The sequence below is a fragment of the Carcharhinus amblyrhynchos genome, chromosome 7 (assembly GCF_965287045.1).
Source record: "Carcharhinus amblyrhynchos chromosome 7, sCarAmb.v2.hapA, whole genome shotgun sequence".
NCBI lineage: Eukaryota > Metazoa > Chordata > Chondrichthyes > Carcharhiniformes > Carcharhinidae > Carcharhinus > Carcharhinus amblyrhynchos.
The window spans coordinates 63154348-63161978 of record NC_137330.1 but is presented as its reverse complement, the minus strand read 5'-3'; positions in this window follow the sequence as shown (position 1 = coordinate 63161978).

Genomic DNA, 7631 nt, shown 5'->3' with positions numbered 1-7631 from the left:
TTGTGTTAGTTTCCATATCCCTCATGTTTTTTTTCATGTAATCGTTTGTATCTCCTACTATTTGTATTGTTACCCGTTATTCTTGAAGCAAATCTCATTAGCCACTGATTGGCCTCACTAGTGGCTACAATTATTTGTATTTGCTGATAAAGAACGTTCACCTTAAAGTCATTGTTAGCAGCTAAACATTACAGGCCGACATTTTACGAGTTTGCTTGGTCCTGAAGTCAATGGAGAATTCCATTCTGTGAGACGTACCTGCCCTGATTCCGGGGTGGGTGTAGTGTCAAAATTTCAGTTTACACCTATGAGCCTGCACTGAGATACAGTGAGCTATTGAATGGGAGCCTACAATCTCAATGAGAGATGCCATGGGAGATTCACTGATGTGTTCATGTGTGCAAACACATGGGGAGCAATTTTGTGCTCACGTTCACGATCATATGCACTGATAGCATGAGCACAAAATAACGCAATAGTCAGGAAATGAAATTTCCACTGCTGAACTCTCACTTCTCAATTTTCCCACTCCTTACAGTAACATAATGAGGGCAGGAACCTAATTTTAATGCATTTCACTAAATTTAAATATTATTTAAGAGCTTCTGTGCCATATGTTTCCCCCTTCATTGAATATTCATTCCTTGCTGATGTGATATCACATCAGCGAGGTTGTAGTCAAGGGGATCCTCCCAGGGGTGTCAAAGTAAGTAATAGCCCACAGGGATAGAGGGACATTCCTAGACACTACCCCCAGTACCATCTCCTGGCACAGATTGGCAGCACCAGGTTGGTAGTGCCCACCTGTGCCAACCTATGCTGGAGGCAGTGCCAGGGGTGAGCCTTCTGATGAGAACAATTGTTAGGGATTCCTGTTATATGTGATGGTGGGGTGATGAAGGAAAGAACCAAAGACTTTGAAGGGGAGTCTTGGCAGTGATGAGGGAGCAGGCAGTGAGGGGGAGAACCTAGCATTCAAGAAGTGGACCTTGCATTGCGGGTGGGGTGTGCTGGCAATACTGCTGCAGTTGTTGTGTTGGGGGGGTGGAGAGCCCCCGATAGTTGTGTGGTGTGGGTAGAAGGATATCCCCGGTACCTTTGTGGTTGGGAGTGTGTGGGAGTGGGGCAGTTTAACATCAATTTTGACTGGGGAGTCCTCTAAAGATGGCATCCCAATCTCTGTGGAACCAGACTTGCCAGTTCTTTCAAACCCCACCCTACCAGAGTGATGGCAAAAACCACATCCGCTGATTTTCTTTTGTCAAAGTGGCTCAAGATCTGGTCTGAAAACTCGGCAGTACATCTGGACTGATACACATCAGTTTTCAGTGAAAGCCTGATACTGACAAATTATGGAAAATTCCACCCATATCTTAATTTGTGGATTTTTCCCCAAATGCTTTAAGTGGAAGAATGCCCAACCTATGTCTTTAATAATGTTGTAAATACTGACTCAATGGAATAAAATTCCATGCCATGCATCCAAATAAACTGCTTCTAGTGTAATTTAGATGTGTCAACAGCACGATAAATCTTTTTTGAAGTTTAGATTAGCAAAGAAAAATGCTGAAAAAAGTTAATTCCAGTTGTGTCTAAGATGTTTCTAACATCTGATGAAGTCATTGTCTAAAACAATAGGAATCAGTCTAACAAGTCCCTTTTTGCAATTGAGTACCGTTATCAAAGACAAAGAAGCATGTTCTGAATTCAAGAGTATCTTTCATGCAGCGAAAGGTAAACTAGAATACTAGGTGAGAACAGAGGGACATTTTCATGTGTCTGAAGCCAATGCCAGATGCTCCAGATTGACTAGGATACAAATCGAGTGTGCTGGAGTGCATGCATATTAAGGAAGCCGCCTCCACTAATTTAAATGCGTTCTGACCTCCCTGATTTGCAGTACCCAAGTGATCCATTGCACATAACCAAGAAATTTCACCTCAGATATTTTTGTTGATTTAGTTTATTAGTTTAGCCACCTCCAACTGCTTCATCTATTACTTAAAATGAAACAACCATTCTTCATTAATTGGAAGGTATACGCATACAAATTATGTAATAGGGTATTATGTGTTAACAGCCATCACATCAGGATGAAGCCTGTTGCCTTTTTTTCCAAATGCAAATTTGCATAATTATTATTTATTGCCTCACATTATGTATATTAATACTTTGAAGAGGTTTATAGTATTTCTGTACTGAGAAAGAAAAGAGAAATGCAGGAAAACATTTTGGTTAGGCTTGTTCAAACTACTGCTGTGAGTATTTAAGACATGTTTTCATGTTTCATTGTTCTTTTATAACAATACATTCATTTAAGGCATTTCTGGTTTACAGAAAATCCCTTTTAGCTGTTCGATGACAGTTAATACTTATGTTTTTAATCTACAGTGTTTTTGGATTTAAATAATTCACATGGGTTTCTCATTTCTGTTTCACACCAAAGCAAAGCATCAATACAATTTAGTATCTGTTACAGAGTAGTGTTTTTAAAAAGCATATCTCTCCTGGATTTGCTGATGGTGAATCAGAAGTTTTATAAAAACAGTGGTGTTATGACAAGCAATCTTGCCAGGGCACTGACTTATTGGTATTGGGATTAGCTCTTGGATCAAACGGGAATATGCAAGATGCCCCAGATCTACCAGCACTGAAATGAGAGGGTCAATTTTACAGGCCTTTTGAATTTTTTTCCAGGTACAGTTTAGGGAAAATGATGACATAGTGGTAATTTCACCGGATTAGTAATCCAGAGGCCCAGACTAATGCTCTGGGGACACAAGTTTTAGAATTATAGAATCATAGAATCCTACAGTGCAGAATGAGGCCATTCAGCTCATTGGGTCTGCACCGACCACAGAGGTTGTGATCCCTTTCAGCCCTGCTTGTGAAGGCTGTTTCTACCATGATCTTTTTGGTGGGTTTAGGAAATGACGTTTCACATTGACACAAAAAACATTTTCACACGAAGGTCCTGATTCAAGCAGTTGTTTAATGATGCCTGCATTTGCCAGTTATCCAGTGCCTGAACCAATATGACAATGATTGCACCCATTGCCATTTTGGTTCAGGCCACTAGATAGTTGGCAAATGCAAGCTCCCAGGCCAATCATGCAAAATTCCATTTTATGGGCCTAGACCCATGTAAAACACCAACCCACTTTAATTCATTTTCTATTTGCTAATCAATTTGCTATCTCATATAGAAGGCTTTTATTAGTGGAAATCAGTAGTTTGTTTTTCAAAATGAGGCACTGCTTATTAAATCAATGTAAATTAACTTTAAGATTGTAAGGTTGTGTGTCTATAGATTTTTCATGGCTTAGAAGCTTAAATTTTCCAAGTAGACAATTGCTGTGAAAAACTCTGGCTGCTGCCAACACATCTGGAAAAAATCACAAACAAGGTAGGTGCACAACGGTACTTAGCAATTATCCCCAGGACAAAAACTAATGGCCCCAGTGCATCTGTTTCAGAATAATATTTCCACCTGGGACAGTGGCTGTCCTTTCATGCAGGCTCTGAGTTCCATCCACAACTGCAGGGTACTCTTCCATTGCTATTGCCAATTGAAGTCAAGGGGACTACAGCTTTGTATGCTCTGAATTTCACATGGTGAGTCACAATGCAGTGGACTGCTACATTCAGGAAGCTCCTGTTGTCTTTGGTGAAATGTTTGTTCCATTCAGCAGGAAATGGTAGCAGAAGCAACTGTAATTTGTAGGGTTGCCTGGTTCCCAATGTGTCAAAGGTGGTTGATTGTACGTGCATTGTAATTCATGTTTCCAGTCGTAATCCACTTGTGTTTGTGAATTGCAAAGGATTTCAATTCATCAATGTGCAAATTGTGTGTGATAGCTATTGCAAGATTCTACATGTTAATGCATGTTTTTATTGAAATATGGATAATTCTTTCTTTGTGAAGCAATTAAATTTGAGCAGCGTATTTGAGAGGAAGAAAGTTTTGAGAAGTGGCTCCTGGGACATATAGGCCTTTAAGTTCTAATGTAGCTCATGATATCTTTGCATAAATTCTGCATTGAGCAGGGGTAAAGACAGAAATATGTCTGTGGGAGAGCCAGAGTGGTCCCAGAGTAAACATTTGGGCACTTAAAGCAATGTCCAAATAGAAGGATTAGCGAGGGAGAGGGGGAAGATTGTTATAATACTAATCTGTCAATGTTGGAAGAAATGAAGTTTGATTTGTTGCATTTTGTGCAATGTCTCCCACTAAATGTGCCAGAACAGCTTTACATGAACGCAAAGGGCCAAGAGGATGTCAACAAACAACAGCTACTACAATCAGCTCTGAAAATCAGCCAAGCAGATAAGTTCATATCATTCTCATTGTGCAGTGTTTTTAATAAGGCCTATTATCTATTAAAACGACCGTATGTATCAAGGTCCTGGGGGTGCATCAATTTATATCTGACAGCTATACTGACTTACTACCATTCAATACATTCTGGTAGATATGGAATTTATGTCTGCAGAATAAATTGTTTCACACATGCTGGAGGAGGATTTTATTGTTGTTTATTAGATTTGTACTGCATTTTTGAGCGTCTGTAATCGCTTTTTGCATATGGATAACTTAGTGAAGATGTTTTACTATTGTGCGAGATTCTCAAATGATGGCATGAGCTATCTTTTTGTATTTTTCCTCTGTGTGCTTCCTTATTAAGGGAGAAGAGTTGGTGGTCGATTTTGTGTAAACCCTGTAATACCCAATGACAAATGCTAATCATTGGTTTCAGGAGTGACCAACCAAGAATGTTGATTGGAGGGTAGGGGCATGTCATAGAGTCATACAGGCCCTTCAGCCCAACTTGTCCATATCACCTTTTTTTAAAAACCCCTGAACTAATCCCAATTGCCCGCATTTGGCCCATATCCCTCTATACCCATTGTACCCATGTAACTATTGAAATGCTTTTTAAAAGATAAAATTGTACCTGTATCTACTACTACCCCTGGCAGCTTGTTCCAGACACTCACCACCCTCTGTGTGAAAGAATTGCCCCTCTGGGCACTTTTGTATCTCTCCCCTCTCACCTTAAACCTATGCCCTCTAGTTTTAGACTCCTCTCCCTTTGGGAGGAGATATTGACTATCTACCTTTTCTATGCCCCTCATTATTTTATAGACCTCTATAAGGTCCCCCCTCAGCCTCCTACTCTCCAGAGGAAAAGGTTCCAGTCTATTCAGCCTCTCCTGATAACTCAATCCATCATGTCCTGGTAGCAGCCTAGTAAATCTTTTCTGCACTCTTTCTAATTTAATAATATCCTTTCTATAATAGGGCGACCAGAATTGCACACAGTATTCCAAGTGTGGCCTTACCAATGTCCTATATAACTTCAACAAGACTTCCCACTCCTGTATTCAGTGTACTGACCAATGAAACCAAGCATGCCGAATGCCTTCCCCACCACTCTGTCCACCTGTGACTCCACTTTCAAGGAGCTATGAACATGTGCCCCTAGATCTCTTTGTTCTGTAACTTACCCCAAAGCCCTACCACTAACTGAATAAGTCCTGACCTGGTTCAATCTACCAAAATGCATAACCTCGCATTTGTCTAAATTAAACTCCATCTGCCATTCATCAGCCCACTGGCCCAATTGATCAAGATTCCGCTGCAATTGGAGATAACTTTCCTTACTGTCCACCATGCCACCAATTTGGTGTCATTTGCAAACTTACTAACCATGCCCCCTATATTCTCATCCAAATCGTTAATATAAATGACAAATAACAGTGGGTCCAGCACTGATCCCTGAGGCACACTACTGGTCTACACACTACCGAGGGTTCTGAAAGAAATGGCGGAGGTTATAGTGGATGCCTTGGTGGTTATTTTCCAGACGTCGCTGGATTCCGGGGAAGTGCCGGAAGATTGGAAAACGGCTAATGTTACGCCGTTGTTTAAGAAGGGTGCCAGGCAAAAGGCAGGGAATTATAGGCCGGTTAGTTTAACGTCTGTGGTAGGTAAAATGTTGGAATCCGTCATTAAGGAGGAAATTGCGAGGCATCTTGAAGGGAATTGCTTGATAGGGCAGACGCAACACGGTTTCATTAAAGGGAAGTCGTGTCTGACAAATTTACTGGAGTTCTATGAGGATGTGTCTAGGGCAGTGGATAGAGGAGAGCCGGTGGATGTGGTCTTTCTGGATTTTCAGAAGGCGTTTGACAAGGTACCTCACAAGAGGTTATTGCAGAAGGTCAGGGGACATAGAGTTGGGGGTAGGGTGTTAGCGTGGATAGAGGATTGGTTGTCAAATAGGAGGCAGAGAGTGGGGGTCAATGGGTGCTATTCGGATTGGCGGTTGGTGACTAGTGGGGTGCCCCAGGGGTCGGTGCTGGGGCCTCAGCTATTTACCATTTATATAGATGATCTGGAGGAGGGAACCGAGTGCAGGGTGTCGAAATTTGCTGATGACACCAAGATTGGGGGAAAGGCAAATTGTGCGGAGGGTGTGGAGAGTCTGCAGAAGGATCTAGATAGGCTGGGCGAATGGGCCAGGAAATGGCAAATGGAATTTAATGTTGGCAAGTGTGAGGTGGTCCACTTTGGTAGGAAGAATGGTAGGAAGGACTATTACTTACGTGGCGAAAAACTGCAGCAGGCGACGGTGCAGAGGGACCTCGGGGTCCTTGTGCATGAGTCGCAAAAACCCAGCTTGCAGGTGCAGCAGGTAGTCAGGAAGGCGAATGGGATGCTGGCCTTCATAGCGAGGGGGATTGAATATAAAAGTAGGGAGGTCTTGCTGCAGCTGTATAGGGCATTGGTGAGGCCGCAGCTGGAGTACTGTGTGCAGTTTTGGGCGCTGCACCTGCGCAAGGATATTTTGGCCCTGGAGGGAGTGCAGAGGAGGTTTACTAGGCTGATACCGGAGTTGAGGGGATTGAGCTATGAGGAGAGGCTGAATAAACTAGGCTTGTACTCGTTAGAGTTTAGAAGAATGAGGGGAGATCTCATTGAGACGTATAAGATGATGAATGGGATGGATAGGATAGAGGTGGAGAGACTCTTCCCGCTCAAAAAAGACAGTAGGACTAGGGGGCACAGCCTCAAGATAAAGGGGAGGCGGTTTAGAACGGAGTTGAGGAGGAACTTCTTCACTCAAAGGGTGGTGAATCTCTGGAATTCTCTGCCCGTTGAAGTGGTGGAGGCTGCCTCGCTAAATATTTTTAAGAAGCAGGTTGATGGGTTCTTGATAAGAGAGGGGATTAAGGGTTATGGGGAGAGGGCGGGAAAGTGGAACTGAGCCACGACAGATCAGCCATGATCTTATTGAATGGCGGGGCAGGCTCGAAGGGCTAGATGGCCTACTCCTGCTCCTATTTCTTATGTTCTTATGTTCTTATGTTATGTCACAGTCCTCCAGTTTGAAAAACTCTCTAAACCACCCTCTGCTTCTGTCATGAAGCCAATTTTGTACCCATTTAGATACCTCACCCTGGATCCCGTGAGATTTAACTTTATGCAACAACTTACTATGCAGTACCTTGTCAAAAGCCTTGTTAAAGTCCATGTAGACAACATCAACTGCACTGCTCTCATCTACCTTCTTGGTTACCCCTTCAAAAAATTCAATTAAATTTGTGAGACATGATTTTCCACTCAC